At 45.1% G+C, this 23,764-nt stretch overlaps 1 long non-coding RNA gene across 1 annotated transcript; it reads left to right on the top strand.

The window, feature by feature from the left end:
* Positions 1 to 4,780: 4,780 nt before the first annotated feature.
* LOC117092252 lies at positions 4,781 to 14,659 on the top strand. Its single transcript, XR_004440697.1, has 4 exons — positions 4,781 to 4,854; positions 13,612 to 13,721; positions 13,819 to 13,894; positions 14,306 to 14,659. It is a non-coding gene; the product is annotated as an uncharacterized LOC117092252 (long non-coding RNA).
* Positions 14,660 to 23,764: the final 9,105 nt, after the last annotated feature.

Genomic DNA, 23,764 nt, shown 5'->3' with positions numbered 1-23,764 from the left:
AGCATGTTATTATCACAATGGCTGCCGTCTTTCTCTTCCAGCAGCTTCAGTGTGCAGGCAGTCAAGCAGCTGTGGCTGACAGCAATTGCCCTTTAAAACGCATTAAACTACCTCTGTGACCATTTTTAACAGTTTGAAACAGTAAAAGCCATTTTAAAACAATTTTACTTAACAGTAACTTTTCTGTATAGTCTTAAGAGAATGAATTTACTTACTTCCTCTCAAAAACAACTGAGCACTCACTATTGAGAAAAACTGGAAAATGATGTGCCATGGTGTTTGTTGCTATGCCTCAGGAGGTAGGAGGTGAGATGCCAAGGACATGTTCATTGCTGATGCATGAGACGAGGAGAGGAATTTGTGCTACTCCTCATTCCACTTTTGTTTCCTTTTGAGAAAACACCAAGAAGGTAGAAAGGAAGAGGGAGCATCACTGTGTGCTTTAACACCTTCTGCATGGCTTCCTGTTATAAATGGAATGCAGTCTAAACTCCTTCCAAGATCTGCCTCCTGCGAGCTTCTTTGACCTCATCTCCTGTAACTGTCTCCTTTTGTCTTTTCTGCTCTTCTGGCCTTATTTCTTTTCTTGGAACAGGCCAAGAGGTGTGCTGGAACTAGCTCAGATTGGCTTATTTTCACTGCTTTCCAACTCCAAACTCAGTGACCTTGCATCATCACTCAAAATCCTAGGAGTATTTATACCACGGAAATGGGCAAACACCACAGATCAGGGCTCCCCTGACCCAGCCAGCTGCTAAGCATTTATCAGGACACCACTGAACATGTCAGCTGCTTTAGTCCTTTGCTTAAGCTGTTCTCTCCACCTGAAATAACCTCATCCTCATTTTTGCAGGCCCAGTTTTTTTTGGCCTTTAGCTCACACGCCCACCTCCTCTGAAAAGTCTTTCCTGACCACATTCTAGAGGGACTAACTCATTGACTCATGATTACAGCAATCATTTTAATTTTCTGAATATGATTGTCAGTTAGGATACTAAAAATGTTAAAAACATAATTCCCATATGGTTGTAGTATGCATTTGTCAACCTAAAAAAAGACATTAGAGAAAAATACATCCAAATATGTTGAATTTATTCAGTGATTAGAAAAGACGTCTGGGTACAGTAGCTCACACCTGAAATCCCAGCACTTTGAGAGACCAAGGTAGATTGCCTGAGGCCAAGAACTTCACACCAGCCTGGGCAACATAGCAAGACCCTGTCTCTGCAAAAATAAATATTTAAAAATTACTGGGTACAGTGGTGCGTGCCTGTAATCCTAGCTACTGAGGAGGCTGAGGCAGGAGAATCAAGCTGAGGAGTTTGAGGCTATGGTGAGCTATGATTGCCTGAGCAACAGAGCAAAACTCCATCTCTAAAAGAAAAAGAAGAGGATCTTCTTTTTCCTCTTGCACTGGAATCCAGGTTGCACTGTAGCAAGCCGTAGGTACATCTGCTGAGGGAAGGGTAAAGAGCAGCTTTATTGGCAGAAGGGGGAAGTTTACATACACTGCATGGGAACAGAATTCATGGGCACTGGAGGCTCAATGCCTGAGTCGGCATGAATTTGTTGGTGGAGATGCCGTTCCTGAGCAGGTGTTCTTTGAGAGCGTCTTATCTAAATTGTCGTGGTCCTAAAGACTGTCTAGTCATAAACCTTGTCATAGAAATATGTGCACACGTGAGAAACATGCAAGCTGTGCAGAACCAGAGATGCGTGAAGGACGTGAGGGATTTCCTGTGGGGTTTTCAGACGGTCATTGGAACAGTTCTCATCTCAGAAAGGAAAGCATACCCGCCCCACCTCCTTTTTTGTGCCTTCCTGGCTCTGTTTTATCCAGGTCTGACAAGAGCAACTTTATCGGGGTAGCTGCAGCTTTCACATGTCTCTTCATTTTATTTAACTCATTAATGACAAGCCAAGTTCAAAAAAGAAATACGAGGAACTGGGATTTTAATGTCAGCAGGGAAAAAATAAATGCTAAGATAGAAGTATGAAATTAGATCAAAACTGGTTAATATCACGCAGGGCAATAAAATCTCAACCTTGGAAGTTATTGTCACTACTAGACAGAAAATTATTTATTGCACCTTAACAGTTTTATAAAATTGTAAAATGGCCAGGTGTGGTGGCTCACGCCTGTAATCCCAACACTTCAGGAGGCCGAGGCAGGCAGATCTCTTGAGGTCAGAAGTTTGAGGCTAGCCTGGCCAACATGGCAAAACCCCGTCTCTACTAAAAATACAAAAATTAACCAGGCGTGGTGGTGCACACCTGTAATCCCAGCTACTCCAGAGGTTGAGGCAGGATAATTGCTTGAACCCGGGAGGCAGAAGTTGCAGTGAACTGAGATCATGTCACTGCACTCTAGCCTGGGCAACAGAGAAGGACTCCATCTCAAAAAATAAAAATAAAAATAAATAATAAATAAAGTTGTAAAATGCCTGGGTCCTAATGGATTGTAGAAAGATTCAGATGTCTCTTACCAGGTTCTGGATAATTTATGTGAAGCAAAACAAACAAACAAACAGAAGCTAGTGATAGGTCTTTGTATCTCTCTCTGTTATTTTATACCTATCTATCATGTCTTTCTCCCAATAAAAGAACCTTCTGGGCACCTGAAACAGTACCTAGAATGTAGCAGGCACTCAATACACTTCTGTTGGTTGAAGGCTGAAGCTAGACATAGCGGGAGGAGATCCAGGAGGAAAGTTTGCAGTACCAAGGGGCCAGGAAAAAGCTTTGGCAATCAAGACTGATGTGAAAACTTACTGTGCTGCAACACCTCTGGCCAGCCAGCTGCACTGGTGACCTGTGTCACTGTGGACACTCCTTTCTCCAGCCTGGAGTCTGGAAGGGAGTGAAAGAGTGGGCCCCATCATACTTAACCTCTCTGGATGGTGTTTTCCTCAGTTATGAAATAGGAAAGATAATAGTAACTTGAGATAGAGTTGATGTAGAGATAATGTGTGTAAAATGCTTAGTGTAGGACCTGGTGCATAGTAAGTGTTCATTAAGTATTTGATGTGTGCATTTACGTAGCATCAATAGTGAACAACTGTGAGAATTCAGTGGAGGGAGGGATGCTGCGCAGCACGTAGCTGAAGAAGCTTCAGGAGGTGGGGCATGATCTGGGCCGAGAGGGACTGGCAGAGTTTTCATAGCCGGAGCTGTGGGGCAGGGGAGTGGGGTAGGGGTGGCGGGGTTGGGTAGGAAAGGAATTCTCCATAGAGGAAAGAGCTCAAGTAATGACACAGAGGGGCAGGCATGGTGAGGGGGAGATGATACCATGCTCCAAAGGGGCTCCCTGACCCTGTCTGGACTCTACCTCTCTAGAGAGGCCAGGCAGTGCACTGGTTAGGGATATAGACTTTGGAGCTGGAACTGCCCAGATTTGACCCCCAGTCTACAGATGACTAGTTATGTGATGTAGGTGAAATTCCCTCATCTTCCTGACTCTCAGTTTCTCCAGCCATAAAATGGGGTCACAAGGGCAAAGGTCACCTTGGGGTCATTCTAAGGAATTAAGTAAGATGTTATGTGTAAAGTGCTGCAGAAGCCGCAGTGATGAGTACTGGAGAAATACTCAGTCACCTTGTTTCCTCATCCTGCCCCCAGAAAAGCTCGACTTGACTCAGAATATGTGTAAGTGGGCTTCTCCCCCTCTTCTGTTAAACATATTTCAGTTTGTTTGTTTGTTACTGAGGAACACAAGTCAGGTAACTCTCGGTTCTCAATTCTTTCACCTGCATCTACTTAAATTTGCTTTGCTGAAATTGAATCAGATGGGAGAAATATTGTCAGGAAATAAAATGCCTGCTCTGTCACCACAGGAAGTGTTTTGATTTTATTTTGATCAGAGGCAAGATCCCCTGTGTGGTTCTCAGACGTAGCCCCCAAATCCCATATTTTGAGGAAATGAACCAACAACTACAGAAATGATTTTTCTGCAGTAACCTGGCTGTCTTGATGTGCAAGCAAGAATACTGAGAAGCTGTCAAGAAACCAAGACCCTTTCTGGTGGTATTCACAATAGAAGAATGCCATCTGGACCTTAGGATGAGAAGTCCAGCATCCAAAATGTGCAATCCTGTGACATTTTCATTATCCAAATTTCCCAGGTGCCTGCCAGAGCCTGGAATCCCCTCCCAAAGCTGGACCCAAAGCTGAACTTGTGTGTAATTCATTCATTGTGAGATCCTATTCCAGAAAACAGACATGGGGATACTGAGGAGCACAAAACAAGATAGGAGGAAAAGCCTTTTCTAATTGGGGAGTTATCAAATTAATCACCACTGTGGGCAATGGGACCACATGCTTCCATGACCCTCTGAGGAGCTGTATGTATAGAATGCACCCACCAAGTCTGTCCAGGGCAGGAGGAGGGGAGTGTTCAGCCACCAACTCCTGGAGCCCCCATTGCTGAGGGTCATTCCATGGATGTTAAAGCCCTCTAAACCCATGCTGGGGCAACCAGCTTGTCCCGCTTGACCAGGGACTGTCCTGATTTTCAAACTAAAAACACTGCTGCAACCCAAAAATCCCCTCAATCTTGAAAACACCAAGATGTTTGGTCCCTCTAGTCCAGGCTGGCCTGCAAGCTCCGCAATGGGGCATCAGAACATGAGCTACTTCTAGAGAGGAAGGTGGGAGGAATACAGTGCAGCTGAGATGAGGAGCTGTTGAGCTGTACTCTCACAAGCTGGTTGCCACAGCAACAGCTGGAGTGAAAGGTGGATCACAATGATGGGAGGCAGGCACAAGAGGTACCCGGGACAGAGCTCCCTGGAGAGATCCGGGGAGTCCCACCTGGAGGAAATGGTGCAGCCATCACTCACTTGCACAAGGATGAAGGTATAATCCCAGAGGTCAGAGCTTGGACCAGGGGGTGGACACTGTAAGGAAGGAGATTTTTGGCTCCAAATAAGGCAGGATATTTTAAGTGTCTGCATTATTAAAACATTTTAGTTGGACCTTGAAGATCAGTTGTTGCAATACCCTCTTGCAAAACCTGGGACTTAGAACAGAAACTGATGTGTCCACGGTAATCCACAGGGCAGAAGCAGAAACAGGACTTGAACTTTATGACCTGGTAAGCTTTGCAGTCAAGAGACATGAGTAAAAGAATGAACTTCTTCAGCAGGGCACAAGTTCTCTATTCCTGGATGCATCCCAAAGAGTCTGAACTTCTTGGTCTGACTGTTGGGAGAGGATTCATGCTTTAGGGGTAAAGTAGCCTCAGGTGGCCTTAAGCTGCCCTAACTCAGAATTCTGTGGTACAATGATTCAGCAGAGTGGAGTCTCTAGAAGTGAAACATCAGCAGAATAGCAAGGGAGAAGTACATTAAGAGTTGGAATTAAATAGTTGAATATTCAAACACAGCAGGCGGTACAGACCAATACTGATTCCTTGTACTCTTCTGTGTTAACTAAACCAGTCTGTGCATGAGAAGTCTGAAGTGTGAGTGCACGTATGTGCAGGTGTGTAGGTGTGCATGTGAATGTGTGTGATGCATGCAGATGTGACTGTGTATGCATGCATATGTAAGCACACAAGTATGTGTGTGTGTGTGTTTGTGTGTATAGAAGAGAACAAAATGGAAGTGCTAAGTTGGGTTCCAAAAGCTGAATGATTCAAGTTTCATCAAAGAAAAACTAATTCATCTTATTTTGTATATATTAAAGTCTGAAGGTATTTTCCATTTAAACCTAGGCAAAATGCATCCTCACAGACCTTTTCAAAAGATGCAAATGAAACATGCATTTCATTTCTGAACATTCACAATGCAGATTTCAGCCTCGGACCTTGAAAGCCCTTTACTCCTGATTAGAAAGAAAGATTTTTCTCTGCAATGCTCAGTGCTTCTCTTAGAAAGCGACCCTCTGAGGAGCTGTATGCATAAAATATGAAAAACCTCGAGTCTTCCCGCGGCCACTGAATAGTGGAAAACCTGGAGTTTTAGGGATTAGAGAATGAGCAGAGGGGAGTGAGCCAGAGGCCCGCAGGGGCAGGGTTCACTCATTCATTCTTCTGAGTGCTCATCCATCTTTTAAAGACGTTCACTGTGCCTAGTGGTGAGGGCAGAGTGGTGTTACCCTGGAGGCCTGTTGCAGAGTTTCTGGAGAAAGGGCCCAGGGCTGGACCTAGAAGACTTCGGTTTCAAGTTCCAGAATTGCTGCACAGCCTTGGGCCCCTCTTAGCTTTGTGTAGAACAGAAGACTGCTTGCCTGCTTGTTGTGGGGGGTTAAATGTGATTGTGAAAAAGGAAAGTCATCTGTAAACTGTAAAGTGCTCTATGTATACATGCCTCGCTCCTTCTGGAGAACATGTGGGTTCCCACCATTTTCCAGTCCACCCCACGTGACGCCATGTGAGATTCTGTGTTCTTTGTTGTGACTTTTGTCTCCACAAATACTGCAAGTGTTTTGAGGCTCAGGACAGTCTCTTTTTATAAGAATCCCCTCTGTGCTCCACTCAACTCGTTGACTAATGCTCCTTATGTAAATACTGATGTTTATCTTTTCAACATTTGCATCATCTATTCACTTTTCATGTGTTACTGAGGGACAAAGTCACTAAAATTACTGTCATTTTTTAAAAAATGGAATATTTACTAACATCTCCATCTTCTGTAAAACCAGCCATAAGGGCAAACAGATGTTTTTCATGAAATCTGAATGCCTCAGTCCTTTGGGGCAGTCATACTTTTCTTGCAGCAATGCCAGAGGCTGAGGTCTCTCCAAAATGGGAATAAGGTTGATGACTTTTGGAGGGACCTTTGTGAGACGATAAGGCTCTGTGGACTTTTTGGCACAAAGAGAAGCTTTAGTGGTTATTTTCTTTAAAGCCTCTTTATTATTTTAGGTAGGAAATTATGCTGACTTGGAGCTAATTAATTGTATTGTTTTTATTTTCTCGTGTCTTTTCTTCAGTAATGTCTCAAAGCTCTGACTTTATTTACTATCAACACTAATTCATCATCACCTTGGTAAGATTCAAGGAAATTGGGTTGGGAGGTTACCGCCTTGGTTCTGAAACCAGGACAAAGTGATTTAAAGGCAGTCATGGAAATGTAATGACAGGCCCTAGACAGTCCATTTGGTTGGTCATCCAGGGACATAGCTCCATGTGGTGAATGTCTGTGTGCATGTTACATGAAGAGGGGAGAAAGAGAGCGAGAGAGCTGGAGGGCCTTGGGCAATATGACAAGTTGCATGTTTTGTGATGGTCCCCAAACCAATTGCATTAAGAAAACATAAATAGGTCATCCCCACCCTCCTTCTATTTCCATCTCTCACCGCTCCCTGCATCACCTCTCACACTCCACAACTCACCACACCCCTCACCTCTGCCCTCCCTTGCCTGCTCCCACCCTTCACTTCCTCCTCCACCCCTCACCTCCACATGGCATCCCTACTTCCTGTGCACTGCAGCTCTCAGCTCTGGGGAGGCTCACTTGAAGCTTAAGGATGGAGCCTCAGGGTTGTCTACTGAGTCCTGTATTTTACTTAATACAAAAAAGAAAGCATTGTTAAATGTGAACATACTTACGTTAACATAGCCACATCATTTGCACTTGCATGAACAGCAATATTTTCTCAGTTATTTGGAATAAGATGATGCTCTTTAAACCCTGAGCTCTTTTTCTTGCTTCTCTGCCTTTTTCATGGTGCCTGGAATGCTCTCTGCTCATGCCCCTTCTTCTGCTAACAGTTCACCCTCAACACTCAGCATCGATGTCACTTGCTTCTGGAACCTCCCCGATTTCAGTGACTGAATCAGTGCCCCATATTTCATGGCCCATTGCTTTTTTTTTTTTTTTTTTTTTTTGAGATGGAGTCTCACTCTGTCCCCCAGGCTGGAGTGCAGTGGCCCGATCTCAGCTCACTGCAAGCTCCGCCTCCCGGGTTCACGCCATTCTCCTGCCTCAGCCGGCCCATTGCTTTTTCGCTGTGGTGAATGTCATTTCACACCATTGTGTCTTGGTGTATGTCTCTCTTCTGTTTGCTGCTGAAGAGGCTGGGCCTGTGTGTTCTTTCCCTGTGTCCCACTCTCAGCACAGGCCAGCCCTACCGTGGAGAGTCAGGGAATGCTCCTTGGATGGACATGAATGTAGCATTCTCAAATACAAAACTTTGATGGGTTCAAATTCACAGAATAAGAATGCTATTTATCTTCTCACAATAAGAGAATTACAGACACTGAATTTCCTGGGGAGGCCTCTGCTAGCAGAACTGGTGTTTCTGTCAGCAACAAAGATGCAAGTTTCCTTTATTCTCACACGCAGGCTCACAGGAACTTGACATTTTCGTCACGGCTCACAGCTCTATGATTGCAAGATGCTCTCTCTTACCTTGTGATTTTCTCTCTAAGCCTACAGAATATGACAAGAGGGGTAACAGCCAGTGGAAAGCTGCTTGTAGAAAGAGACACAGCAGGAAAACAATTCATTCTTCCTCCTCCCATTTGTTCAACTCCAGTCCTTGGAGCATGCACGAGAGCTCCTGGAAACTCATGGGGTGGCCACTGCTGTGTCTGCTGTGATGGCTTCTTCCAGCTCTTGATTTCACATCTAGGGTCAAGTGATGTACATTCGTAATGGTCCCAGCTGGGACAGAGCCTCTGGGAGAGCGGTGACTTTGGGTGTTCCCTCCCTAGCCTGGGAGATGTGCACTGCATCTTAAATCCCAGCAAGGATAGCGATGTCTTAGACTGGGGTTCCCCTGGAAGCCGACCCCGAGGCCCGGATGTGAGTGCAAGTGGTTTATTTGGGAAGTGAACCCAGGAAGCACAGATAGGGAAGTGTGGAAGCGAGGCATGGAGGGGAAGACAGCAGCAGAACGTGAGTAACCACCCAGTCACCCAGGGGTCACTGGAGTTAGCCTTGCTGGGAACTCTGGGGGAACTTACAGTCAGGACTCAGTGTTACCCACGAATGAATGAGAGAGCTGGGACACACCTCGTTAGCTTCTGTCAGCCGTTGGCTGAGGGTCCCTCCTGGAGAGCCGAATTCCCTGGCATTTCTGGCCTGCCACATCTATGGGCAGAGTAGGTTCCAGGGGCAGAAGCAAGCCTGCAGGAAAAGAAGTGCAGTCGGGCTGTTGGCCCTCTAGTCAGCAGAAACACAGATGCCAGGAACCAAGGGAGTGCAAGTGGGGCCCCCACAGATGTCTGCTGCAGACAGGGTACCACAGTGAGCTTCCAGAGCCCAGGTGACATGCACATCCTGGGCCACCCCTGACTCCTGGTGGGAGGGCTGGCAGGAGTGCTTTCTGAAAGGGCTGTAACTTCCAGGCCCTTATGTAGTTCCTACAAATGGCTCATTGTAATCCTAATTGTCAGACTGTCAGAGTTTATGAGAACAAGGCATTAAAGTGTTCTTGAAAAGCACTTGATAATCTAGTTTGTATTTGGGCAGCACTGACATCGGGACTTAAAATGTCACGCAGCTCCTCAGTTGGCTTGATCTGTGCCACTCCAGTTTTCCAAGGAATGATTTGATAAATGGATTCTTATGAAAGTTCTGTGATGAAATGCAACTGGATTCTTCAGAACAACAACACACACCTCACTGCAGTGACCCAGCTTCAAAGTGAAAGGACTGGAAAGTTTGTAGGAGCCAGAGGGGACCAGAGGCTGACCAATCTGCTCTGTTTAAAGCACTTTCTCTGCATACAGACAATTTTCACTGGAGTAATAAGTGTAAGTTTAACAGGAATGCCAACAAAAGAGGTTTAGTGTTGTGTTTCCCTTGCATATTCCCATTCTTAAGGAGGAGTTTTTGGGAGCATAACACATGTGTTCAGTGTTGTAAAGGCTGACCAGGAGAGGGGCATGGGCACACTGCTGCTTAGTATTTATACATTTGCTGAACTTTGGGGACCAGAATGAACACCTGATGCTAACTAAAAGAAAAAAATCAGGCCAGGTATGGTGGCTCACACCTGTAATCCCAGCACTTTGGCAGGCTGAGGCAGGAGGATCACTTGAGGTCAGGAGTTTGAGACCAGCCTGGACAACATAGCAAGACTCTGTCTCTACAAATAATAATAATGATTTAAAAATTTGCTGGGCATGATGGCGCATGCCTGTAGTCCTAGCTATTTAGGAGGCTGAAGTGGGAGGATCACTTCAGCCTAGAAGATTGAGGCTGCAGTGAGCTATGAGCTTGCCACTGCACTCAGCCTAGGTGACAGAGTAAGGAAGGAAGGGAGGGAGGGAGGAATGAAGGAAGGAAAGAAGGAAGGAAGGAAGGCCCTCACATTTGTATTGTGAAGAGCTCTCCGTCCTGGGGTTCTGAATAATAACTCGCAGTTTAGCCCAAGACATGTCTCACCCAAGGAGTGGGTTGGAGATTATCTGTGAGTGTCCTGGGTAAAGGAATGGCAGCTTGGAGAGTGGACTGCCAGCAGGGACTGGAGTAAGCTCTATCCTAGCAGGGGACCCAGAGAAGGAATTGTCCACAGATGTGGGTTTTATCATCAAGACTCCTGCAAGACTTCACGAAACACAGAGCCAAAGGCCCCAGATGTAGTTTAGGAGAAGTCACTTGAAATTACCCACTGCTCTTATGCGGTCTTATGGCAGCTGTAAAAACTGGAATGTATTTTTCATCATGAGCACGTCCCCACGGGCCCTTAAGAGAGTGACTGAATTTAAAATTAAAAACAAAACAACAAAAAATAAATACATCTGACCCAGTTTTATTGTGTTTTATATTTTAAACACGTTATTGTGCTATGGTGTAGTGCCGGACAAATTGTTTTATTTCCCCTCTTTGCAAACTTAATCATCAGATTTCCTTCACTCTCATTATTTAGCACTTTGTCAATAATCATTTTATTTTTTTTAAGGCATCCCCCTCTCCCTGTGGCAAGAGCAGTTATAATCTTCTCATTTAGCAAAGAAGAGGATCCACTGTTATCAGCCACAGCCCTTCTGCTGTGCATTCCGTCTTTAGACTCATTCATCTCGCATATTTACAATGTGGGAGCCTTTGACCTATGTCTCTGTTTCCTCCTGCTCCCCTACCCCAACCCTGCTAACCACTGTTTTATTCTCTCTCTCTCTCTGTCTCTCTCTCTCTCTCTCTCTATATATATATATATGTTTGACCTTTAAGATTTCACATATAAGTGAGATTATGCAGTATTTATCTTTCTGTGTCTGACTTATTTCACTTATTATGATGTCCTCTAAGCCTATCCATGTTGTGGCAAGTGGCAGGATCTCCGTCTTTTTTGAGGCTGAGTAACATTTTGTTTTGTACACACACCATGGTTTCTCTATTCATTTGTCCATTGATAGACCCCTAGGGCGTGTCTGTACCTTGGCTGCTGTGAAATGCCGCAGTGAGCATGGGAGTGCAGATGCCTTGACGAGGTGGTGATTTCATCTCCTTTGAGTGTGTACTCAGAAGAGGGACTGCTGGGTCAGATGGTATTGCTATTTTTAATTTTGTTTGAGGCCTTCATACTGTTTTCCATAATTGCTTCGCCACTCGGCACTCCTATCAACAGTGTACAAGGGTTCCCTTTCTCCCCACCCTCACCACCACTTGTTATCATTGTTTTTTTTGTTGTAGCCACCCTGACAGGTGGGAGGTGTTTTCTCATAGTGGTTTCGATTTGCTTTTTCCTAATGATGTTGGTCATTTTCATTTCATCTTTGGAGAAATGCCTATTCAAGTCATTTGCACATTTGTTAATTGAGTTATATGTTTTCTTGCTATTGAGTTGTATGAGGTTTTTTGTGGGGGTTTTTTGTTTTTTGTTTTTTGTTTTTGAGATGGAGTCTCACTCTGTTGCCTGGGCTAGAGTACAGTGATGCCATCTCAGCTCACTGCAACCCCCGCCTCCTGGGTTCAAGCAATTGTGCGTCAGCCTCCCGAGTATCTGGGATTACAGGCACCTGTGACTATGCCCAGCTAATTTTTTCTATTTTTAGTAGAGACAGGGTTTTACCATGTTGGCCAGGCTGGTCTCAAACTCCTGACCTCATGATTCACCCGCCCCGGCCTCCCAAAGTGCTGGGATTACAGGTGTGAGCCACCATGCCGGCAGAGTTGCATGAGTTTTTAACAAATCTTGCATATGAACCTCTTATGTGATATTTTGTAGATATGTTTTCCCTATCTGCAGGCTGCCTTTTTATTTCGTCCATTGTTTTCCTTGCTCTGGATCATCACTTTCTTACAGCTCTTCCTGACAACCTCTCCAAAGCCAACCACAGATAATTTTTTTGGCCTTTGTATTCAAAGGTGAGTGAAACACACACACAGCTCAATGCAGGTCCGGTCATGCCTGATTTCAAGTTGAGTGTTCCACGAGCACCCCTGGGTTTGGCAAGTCGGGGTCCCATGGGAGAAGAAGATGTGGCCTCTGCTCCCAGAACCTTGCTTTTCAGGAGACCAAACCAACATCTTCCCTTTACCAAGAAGGTGCTAGCTTTCTCCTAAGCCCCATGGCCAACTTCCCCCAGCATCACACTTGGAAATGCGGCACTGAGTGTTCTGCTCTTTAAAACTGAGAAAGACAAGAAAGAAAGCGGGCTAGGAATGGGCCTTTTTTTTTTTTTTTTTTTTTTTTTTTTTTTTTTTTTTGCAACAGTCCCACTCTGTCTCCCAGGCTGGGGAGCCGTGGTGCTGTCACAGCTCACTGCAGCCTCGACCTCCCAGGCTCCAGCAATACTTCTGCCTCAGCCTCCTGAGAAACTGGAACCACAGGTGCACTCCACTACAACTGGCTAATTTTTTGTATCAGTGGGGTCTCACTTTGTTGCCCAGGCGAGTCTCAGACTCCTGGCCTCAAGTGATCCTCCCACCTCAGCCTCCCATAGTGCTGGGATTACAGGCATGAGCCACTGCATTTGACTGGGTCTCGAGTGAACTAACAATGTCTTCCAAAATAGGCATAAGCTCTGTTTTCTAAATGAAGAAACCGAGGCTCAGAGAGATAAAGCAGGTTGCCTATTGTCATACAACTGGTAAGAAAGGGAGTAGGTTTCAGCATGACTCTGACTTGAGAGCCTGGCCTGTGGCCCAGTTCTTTCATTCTAGACATTTGCTGTCTGGGCCCCCTCCTCCCACATGATTGCCTTGCCCCAGTGCATCATGGGAAGATCTCGATTAAATACTGTGTGTTGTTAGATGTGTTTGTATTTGGATAAAATAATGTACTATGTCTTGGAATTCCTACCACACATGTATTTCTTCTTCCCTGCCTCCTTCCCTCCCCTTCTTCCTTCCTTCACATAGTTATTGAACACCTGCTATATGTCAGGCATTGAGGTCCACCAGTCTGCCTGAGCACTTCAAGAGCTTGCTGAATAAATAACTATTTTTGTCTGACATTATTCTTCTGCCTCTAGTAAGGAACAATGGGTTTGTTTGAAGTACAGGCCATTCTTCTCATTCCTAAGCCTCTGTTCTGAGAGCATCAGTGTGGCATTTTTTAAAATTTAAAAAACAAGGCAGAAGCAGGCCCTTTTTGTGATATTAAACCTCTTAAATGACAGACTGTAACTTGTAGGGGGAAAATGGTTCTCTGAATGCATCTTATATCCTTGAATTCCAAATTACAAAGTTCTTGCTGAAATTGGTTTCTGCCCAGGAGGAGATAACGTCAGTCAAGGAGCTCGCTTTCTGATCAACACTGCCCTTCCCTCAGCAGACTGTGCGGCCGGCCGCAGCACTGTCAAGGCAGAGGAGAGAGCATTCGAGGTAATTTCCATTTCTTACTGGGGTCCTCAGTGAACATTCAAAAGAGAGGAGACAGTGGCGGGCTGTGGAGGTTATTAAAAGACGATTTTATTTTTAGCAGGATTGCAAGGGAGCATTGGAGGGAACGTGTGGATGTTTGCAGTGTTAATGACCAAGGGGCCCAGCTTGCTTTGGTAAGGCACTTAGTGGACCAGGCCTGCCAGTCACCAGGACAAAAGCATTGCCTTATACAAGAAGATGATGTCTGTTGACTAAAACTAAAGCAATTAAGACTGCTGATAAGCCTTGACCAATACTGAATCTCTTAGTTTTCCTAATTTTTACTCATAGAAATCATCCCGTTGATATTGTAGGGTTTTCATAAAGGAGATGAATGGACTGAGTCTATTTTCAGTCTCTTGTGAACATTTGGAAAGAATGTTCCCCCCGCACTCCCCATTGTTGTTCCACCACTCTCCCTCTACCCCGGGGAAAGATCCTTCTTTGTTCTGTCTCTGCCTGATTCTAAACTAGCTCCTCTCATCAGCACTGCTCCTTGTGTGTTTCCAAGTCTCTCCAGGCCAGTAATTCCTTTGTGCCCCCAGAAGGAAGCAGAGGAACAAGTGCATCTCAACTCTATTGACAAGAAAACTGATCCCAGAGAGATTCAAGCCTTGCTTCAGATCCTGTCTCAGTCAGCAGGGACACAGAGGGCCTGGGAGTACTGAATTTCTCTTCAAATCATTACCCTCCTTATAAATATTTATGAGCACTAAACTGCACACTTAAAAATAGTATAGATGGTAAATTATATGGGAAGATTTTACCTCAATTTTTGGGCCATGCGCGGTGGTTCACACCTGTAATCTCAGCACTTTGGAAGACTGAGGCAGGCGGATCACTGGAGGTAAGGAGTTCAAGAGCAACCAGACCAACATGGTGAAGCCCCATCCCTACTAAAAATATAAAAATTAGCCGGGCGTAGTGACACGCGCCTGTAATCCCAGTTACTCAGGAGGCTGAGGCAGGAGAATTGCTTGAACCTGGGAGATGGAAGTTGCAATGAGCCAAGATCACGCCATTGCACTCCAGCCTGGTGAAGCTATGTCTCAAATATATATATATATATATATAAAAGAAAACCAAATTATTGCCCTTCTTGCTTCAGCACCTTGGGGTCTCCCTGAAAAGTGCCTCTCTCCCTGGTTTTCCAGAGTGGCGTGAGCATGTGCAAGCTCCTCAAAGATGCAAGAGTTTCTGAGCTGCTCAGGAGCCCGGCCTCTTTGCTGTTTATGTAATAAAATCTGCCCTGGAGAAACTGACGTAGACGCTCAGACAAGAGGCGGATGCTGCTAAGCTTCTCGGAGGCTGCTGCTTCACTGTAAAGCAATGAAACGTTCCAGGCTAATTTCAGAAACGACCCTTTAATTTTTTTTTTTTTTTTTTTAACTTTTGAAGACCATATTTTCTATCTTCTTGATGCTTTTTAGAGGAAGGGAAACACTCAGGACTGCAGGCATGAGCTTTAAATGAATGCTCTAGAAGAATAAAGTCTCTCCATGTTTAATGTTCTTTATGTGCTATAAAAATCCTGATATTTTTCTCCTTGTCATTTTTGGTTTAGCAAATCACCAGCTTTCTCTGAAACACACACACCCCTCTGCCTTCCTGTTCCTAATTTAATCATCAGAGTGTGCTGTCCGGGACCAACCTGAGGGGTCAAATGTCATCACGGCTGTGACATGCCCTTGTTATGGGCAGCACGCCCGTCATCTTCCAGTGACACCGTTTACATCTCAAGGACGGGACTACTCTCTGGACTTCTGCCCTCTTTTGTGCCATGTGGAGTGCTCCCCAATAATGCTGGATGACTCACTTAAGCGACCTTTATGCCCTTTAATGTGTCTAATTTTTCCCTACTCAGAGTCGCATTCTGCGACTGGCCAGGCCAGCTTTTGGAATTGTTAACGACGATATTTTTTCCTGTTTCTTCCGCACCAAGCATCTTCTTGTTTCTGGATGGGTTCCATTCCTCGTGCTCAAATCCCTTCTATGAGGCTTTCACAGGGCTGGATCATTTGCATCCATTGATCTCGCTTGGTTCTGGTGTTGAACTTTCTCACAGGCACCTTCCATGACTGCCTGTGTCACTTGAGGGCAGTAATAGAAAAATCAACTCAAACTGGCTTAAATAGGATGCAAATCTAGTGGCTCACATATGCAGCAGCCCAGAGGCAGTGAGAGTTTCAGGACCTGGCAGCTAGATTACAGCATCAAGGGCCCCTGTGTTCTCTGTTTTCTGCAGCCATAGTGTTGGCTTCTTCCCAAGACTTATTTTTCTCATCAGTGTCACCTGTGCTACAAGCGCCTTCAGTCACATCTATTTTTAATATTTGTGGGTACCTAGTAGGTGCATATATTTGTGGGGTACATGAGATACTTTGACACAGGTGTGCAGTGTGCATGGATCACAGCAGGGAAATGGGGTAGCCATCCATCCCCTCAAGTATTCATGGTTTCTTTGTGTTATGGACATTCCCGTTGTGCTCTCTTAGTTATTCTGAAATATACAAGAAATTATTGCTGACTGTAGTCACCCTGCCATGCTATCAAATACTAGACCTCGTTTTTGGTATCTAACTATATTTTGTACCCATTAACCATCCCCATTTCCCACCCCTCCACCTTTCCCACTACCCATCCCAGCCTCTGGGATGGGCAGCCTCCTTCTTCTATCTCCACAAGTTCAATTGCATTAATTTTTAGCTCCCACAAATAATATAGAATATGTGAACTGGGTCTTTTTGTGCCTGGCTTATTTCATTTAATATAATGTTTAATAGGAAAGTGAACATGGCTTCTTGTTCTTTCTTAAGAATCAGGAAAAAACTTTCCCCAACGTCTTTGGCAATGCACTGCTGGTATGTCACTGACTCACTCCTGGGGTGTTCACTATCTACAGAATGGGACCACCTTTAACACAATCAGGCACAGCCCTCGAGCTGACTTGAGCTCCACACACTGCCCTGATGCTACTCAGAGAGGGAGCAGTGGGATGGATATGGAGGCTGCAGCTTCAGCATCTCTCTCCAGGGGTTCTCAGATATCTCCCATGAGAGCTACCTGAGGAGCCTCAAAGCCCCTAAGCTCCTCCCCACCCAGTCAGGTCAGATCTTTTGGGGCAGTGGCCTAGGTCAGTGGTTCGCCAGCTTGGCTGCACCTTAGAAGCACCTGGGGCCTTTAACCAAACCACTCCCCCACCCCAGACATTCTTATTGATTAACGTCTATGTGATGTGACTTTTGATACAATCTAATTTATCAAGTTTTTTCTTTATCACTGTATTCTTTGTGTTGTATGTAATAAATCATTAGATATAAGTTTGTTTTTTTTTTTCTTTGAGACAGAGTTTTGCTCTTGCTGCCCAGGCTGGAGTGCAATAGCTCGATCTCGGCTCACTGCAACTTCCACCTCCCAGGTTCAAGTGATTCTCTTGCCTCAGCCTCCCGAATACTGGGATTACAGGCATGCACCACCACACCCGGAGGTGAGCAAAAATTTGCTGAGCACGATGGTACATGCCTGTAGTCCTAGCTATTTAGGAGGCTGAGGTGGGAGGATCACTTCAGCCCAGAAGGTTGAGGCTGCAGTGAGCTATGAGCTTGCCACTGCACTCAGCCTAGGTGACAGAGTGAGACCCCATCTCAAAAAGAAAAAAAAAAAAAAGAAAGAAAGAAAGTACAGTGAAGGAATGGCTTTGTGGTGATGAGAGTAAGGACATGATTGTCCAGGGCAAGCACACTGCCTCCATGTGCTCCACCTCCACATTCTCCTCGCCAGGAGGGCCTCCTGGCTGGAAGAGGGGCTGCTCTGTTAACTGAGGTGGGCCCAGGGCTGGACAAGTTGGAGCAGGTGCTGCGGCGCCCTGATCGGGGTTCTAGGCGAGCATTTTGACCTCACTTTGCTGCAGGCTTATGTGCTTGGGACCAGCCAGAAGTGCTGGGAGGGAAAAGGCCTGGGATCAGCCCTCAGCAGCTGGTGGACAGGGCTGGAAAACACAGACCCCAGCTCCCCCGCTCCACAGGCTCCCAGGATTCTCCAGGGCTTGGACTCTAGGGGCCGCAGTGGTGACCTGTGTGATAGTCTCCCCTCCACTGGCTGCCTTCTGTCCCTGTCTCACTCCCACACTCTTCTACGATGAGGTTCGGGGCCACCTCCCAGCCAATTGTTGCTCTCAGTCCCCTGTCTCAGTGTCTGCTCCTGGGGGAACCCGGCCTGAGACAGCCGTGTATCACAAAATGCACTTTGAGCCTCCAGCAAAGAAAACATCCACAAGCTCTGGGCCGAGAATCTGGGGACGGAGGCTCTAAAGATGAAGCCCAATCTGGGGAGGATGAAAGTCAGGATGGTTTCAGGACAGATTTTATTTATGAGGTTTTTCTTAAAGACAGAGTCTCTTGCTCTGTTGCGCAGGCTGGAGGGCAGTGGCACAATCCCAGCTCACTGCAGCCTCAACCTCCTGGGGTCAACCGATCCTCCCACCTCAGCCTCCTACTCAGCCTCCTACTCATGTGTCACCACACCAGGCTTCTTCTTCTTCTTCTTCTTATTATTATTATTATTATTGATAGAACTGAGGTCTCACTATATTGCCCAGGCTTGCCTTGAACTCCTGGACTCAAGCAATCCTTCTGCCTCAGGCTTCCAAAATGCTAGGACAGGCATGAACCACTGCACCTGGCAAGATTTTACAAAGGAGAGAAAGAATAAAGAGAAAAAGAGAAGAAAGGAAAGAAAGGGAAGGAAGGGAAGGAGGGAGGGAAGGAGGAAGGGAGGGAGGGAGGGAAGAAGGAAAGAAGGAAGAAAGGAAAGAAGGAGGGAGGGAGGGAAGGAAGGAAGGAAGGAAGGAAGGAAGGACGGACCTACTTTAGATGGAACATGGATTTGCCTATGGCCTGACTCATGGAGTTTCAGAGCTTTTTTCCAGTTGTTGAGAGTAACATTTTTGCATGTTCTCTCCTTATTCTTCAGAAAGCCATTGTATACTTAAGTGTTTCACTTTTTGTATATTGGTCTCTTCGCCACCACACCCCATCTTTTCCCAGTGAAAACCACATTAAAAAAAAGAAAAGAAAATGTGTTCTAACCATGGGTGGATACTGCCATGGCCTTTGGTGGACCATGCCCTGTTTTGGGGGCTTGTCTTTTCTGAGGGGCTTGTCTGCTGTCCCTGAGGTGGCAGGATTGAGCCTCTCAGAAAGAAAATAACCTGAAGTCTCTGAGAGGTATGGGAGTTTCAGGAAGTGAGGGCCGTGCTGCAGAGCAGGGCACAACTTCAATGAATCGCTCCCCACACCTGCATTTGTCTTAGCAGGTTTCTCAACAAACAAGGCCAGAAGCCATATGCAGATCAGCTTCATGGGTGACTCCAGTCAGCAGAAGCTGTGGCTGCAACTGTGGGGACTTAGAGGCATTTCTTGCAGGGATGCTGGGAGAGTCCACAGCTGAGCCACTGTTCTGTAATCCTGCAGCATGTGTCCCTGGAAGGGACAGGGTTTTCTTGTTGGGACAGATAATAAGAGAGAGAAAAAGGGAAAATACATTTGTAAGCTTTCTGGTTGTACTCATTTCCCTTTAGGAATCTGGGATCTCAGATTTTGTTACCTTAAATGCAAGAATAGATTGCTTTCTTCTGAACCATCAAAAAGAAGATGTAATTTTTGCACTTTGATTTTGTATCCTGAGACTTTGCTGAAGTTGCTTATCAGCTTAAGGAGATTTTGGGCTGAGACAATGGGGTTTTCTAAATATACAATCATGTCATTGGCAAACAGGGACAATTTAACTTCCTCTTTTTCTAATTGAATACGCTTTATTTCCTTCTTCTGCCTGATTGCCCTGGCCAGAACTTCCAACACTATGTTGAATAGGAATGGTGAGAGAGGGCATCCCTGTCTTGTGCCAGTTTTCAAAGGGAATGCTTCCAGGTTTTGCCCATTTACTATGATTTTCGCTGTGGGTTTGTCATAAATAGCTCTTACTATTTTGAGATACATCCCATCAATACCTAATTTATTGAGAGTTTTTCGCATGAAGGGCTGTTGAATTTTGTCTATACACCAATAACAGACTAACACAGAGCCAAATCCTGAATGAACTCCCATTCATGATTGCTTCAAAGAAGAATAAAATGCCTAGGAATCCAACTTACAAGGGATGTGAAGGACCCCTTCAAGGAGAACTACAAACCACTGCTCAGTGAAATAAAAGAGGACACAAACAAATGGAAGAACATTCCATGCTCATGGATAGGAAAAATCAATATCATGAAAATGGCCATACTGCCCAAGGTAATTTACAGATTCAATGCCATCCCCATCAAGCTACCAATGACTTTCTTCACAGAATTGGAAAAAACCTATTTGAAAGTTCATATGAAACCAAAAAAAGAGCCTGCATTGCCAAGACAATCCTAAATCAAAAGAACAAAGCTGGAGGCATCACGCTATCTGACTTTAAACTATGCTACAAGGCCACAATAACCAAAACAACATGGTACTGGTTCCAAAACAGAGATATAGACCAATGGAATAGAACAGAGCCCTCAGAAATAATACCACACATCTACAACCATCTGATCTTTGACAAACCTGACAAAAACAAGAAATGGGAAAAGGATTCCCTATTTAATAAATGGTGCTGGGAAAACTGGCTAGCCATATGTAGAAAGCTGAAACTGGATCCTTTCCTTACACCTTATACAAAAATTAATTCAAGATGTATTAGAAACTTAAATGTTAGACCTAAAACCATAAAAACCCTAGAAGAAAACCTAGGCAATACCATTCAGGACATAGGCATGGGCAAGGACTTCATGTCTAAAACACCAAAAGCAACGGCAACAAAAGCCAAAATTGACAAATGGGATCTAATTAAACTCAAGAGCTTCTGCACAGCAAAAGAAACTACCATCAGAGTGAACAGGCAACCTACAGAATGGGAGAAAATTTTTGCAATCTACCCATCTGACAAAGGGCTAATATCCAGAATCTACAAAGAACTCAAACAAATTTACAAGAAAAAAACAACCCCATCAAAAAGTGGGCAAAGGATATGAACAGACACTTTTCAAAAGAAGACATTTATGCAGCCAACAGACACATGAAAAAATGTTCATCATCACTGGCCATCAGAGAAATGCAAATCAAAACCACAATGAGATACCATCTCACACCAGTTAGAATGGCAATCATTAAAAAGTCAGGAAACAACAGGTGCTGGAGAGGATGTGGAGAAATAGGAACACTTTTACACTGTTGGTGGGACTGTAAACTAGTTCAACCATTGTGGAAGACAGTGTGGAGATTCCTTAAGGATCTAGGACTAGAAATACCATTTGACCTAGCCATCCCATTACTGGGTATATACCCAAAGGATTACAAATAATGCTGCTATAAAGACACATGCACACGTATGTTTATTGTGGCACTATTCACAATAGCAAAGATTTGGAACCAACCCAAATGTCCATCAATGATAGACTGGATTAAGAAAATGTGGCACATATACACCATGGAATACTATGCAGCCATAAGAAAGGATGAGTTCATGTCCTTTGCAGGGACATGGATGAAGCTGGAAACCATCATTCTCAGCAAACTGTCACAAGGACAGAAAACCAAACACCGCATGTTCTCACTCATAGGTGGGAATTGAACAATGAGAACACTTGGACACAGGAAGGGGAACATCACACACTGGAGCCTGTCGTGGGGTGGGGGCGGGGCGAGGGATAGCATTAGGAGAGATACCTAATGTAAATGACGAGTCAGTGGGTGCAGCACACCAACATGGCACATGTATACATATGTAACAAACCTGCATGTTGTGCACATGTACCCTAGAACTTAAAAGTATTAAAAAAAAAAAAAAGGTGTAAAAGTAGAAAGGCCTTTTAGAGCTTAGTGCTATAAAATATTAGAGTTTTTAAGGAGGGGCTGGAAATGTTGATTTTCATGTGAACTCACTCCATTTTAAAATGTTGGCTTCCTTCTTTTCTTCCTCCCACCTTTTCTTCTTCTTTCTTTGCTTTTTTCTTTTCTTTCTTCAAAAACTGTCCAGGCAAAAACAGTGTTTTAAAAAACAAAACAAGGCTGGGTGCAATGACTCACACCTGTAATCCCAGCGCTTTGGGAAGCCAAGGCGGTTGGATCACCTGAGGTCAGGAGTTCGAGACCAGCCTGGCCCAACATGGTGAAACCCTGTCTCTACTGAAAATACTAAAAATTAGCTGGGCATGGTCGTGTGTGCCTGTAATCCCAGCTACTCAGGAGGCTGAGGCAGGAGAATTGCTTGAACCCAGGAGGCAGAGGTTGCAGTGAACCAAGATTACTCCAATGCACTCCAGCCTCCAGGCAACAAGAGCAAAACCCAGTCTTAAAAATAAAAAAAAAAAAAGGCCTGTGGGCTAATTCAACAGCTGGGTAATCAGTTTGTGACCTCTGACCTGTGGAGTTATGTTGGAAACTTTGGAGCACTGTAATGGAAAGTGAGAACTGGACTTTTGTGCAGTGCAGAGACAAACTATCCATTCACAGGTGTTTCCATGCCCATCACTGTGCCAGGCCCTGGGGACTCACAGTGAGTGAGCGGAAAATAGTCCCTGCCAGCCACAGGCCTCTTCTCCAGTGGCAGATGTGGCTTAGGGTATATTTGGTTAAGGCAACAGCACACCATTTTAATTTGCTTTAAGCAAAAGTGAGAATGTATTGGAAAAAACCCATGATCCTGTTGCTTTTATTGAACCCATAAGCAGCCAGGCCTCATGAGAACCTGAAATCAGGGCCTGGAAATCAGAATAACTCTCTCTTCAACATTGATAGTTTCCTGGTTCCCCTTGCAATCTCTCTCTCTCTCTCTCTCTCTCTCCCTCCCCCCCTCCCCCTCCGTCCGTCTCTCTCTCTCTCTCTCTCTCCCTCTCTCTCTGTCTCTCTCTCTCTCTCTCTCTGTCTCCTCTCAGCCTCAGGTACCTGCATGGCATTGATCTAGACCTTCCTAGAAAGAGTGGTTAATAACATACACATCTCCTTACCCTCCTTCAGAGAGATTGCATTCTCTTGAGGGGAGAGAGACAAAAGAGAAATAAATAAAGCCATCTGATGTCATGGTGCCTGTCAGGAGGGAGACTGCAGTAGCTCTCGGGGATGAGAAAGGTCTGCAGCTGCAGATGGAGGACAGCAGGGAAGGCTTCTCTACAGAGCCGACATTTGGTCTGAGATCTGACAAGGAGAAGGAGCAGGAGTGACACGGTCAGATTTATGTTTTAGACAGATGACCCTGGCAGCAGGAAAATAAGGGGTCTTTCTCTCCACAGAATCTGAGGAAACAAAGCTCCCACTAAGTCAACTTGCTAATAAGGAAAGGATTTGTAAAGTTTCAGCCATCAGGGTCACATCATCTTCAGTCAGCTTGGACTTATTTGCACCTTAAGCAATCGAACTCAGCTCTTACGTATGTGGTATTTTTAGAGTTTACAATGCATTTTTTACCTTCAGTAATGTATTTATCCTCAAAGTGCTTATTCAAGGTAAGCAGGGCAGGAACTGTCACCATTTTACAGAAGATGACACAGAGACCAAAAGAGACCATGTTGGCCAGGCATGGTGGTTCACACCTGTAATCCCAGCACTTTGCGAGGCCGAGGCGGATGGATCACAAGGTCAGGAGATGAGACTATCCTGGCCAACATGGTGAAACCTCATCTCTACTAAAAGTACAAAAATTAGCCAGGCATAGTGGTGTGTGCCTGCAGTCCCAGCTATTCAGGAGGCTGAGGCAAGAGAATCTCTTGAACCTGGGAGGCGGAGGTTGCAGTGAGCCGAGATCATATCACTGCACTCCATCCTGGCGACAGAGTGAGACTCCATCTCAAAAAAAAAAAGAAAAAAGAGACCGTGTTATTTACCCTTGCTAGTGAGCTTAGGACCAACCTCCTCCCACTGGACTGTTAGAGCAGGCAGTTAGGCAGACAGGAGCAGGGCGGGAGAGCCCCTACCAGGAATGTC

Source organism: Trachypithecus francoisi, unplaced genomic scaffold (assembly GCF_009764315.1).
Source record: "Trachypithecus francoisi isolate TF-2019V2 unplaced genomic scaffold, Tfra_2.0 Lachesis_group12, whole genome shotgun sequence".
Taxonomy (NCBI): Eukaryota; Metazoa; Chordata; class Mammalia; order Primates; family Cercopithecidae; genus Trachypithecus; species Trachypithecus francoisi.
The sequence above is the reverse complement of the archived record's forward strand: the minus strand, read 5'-3'. Positions and strand labels throughout refer to the sequence as shown.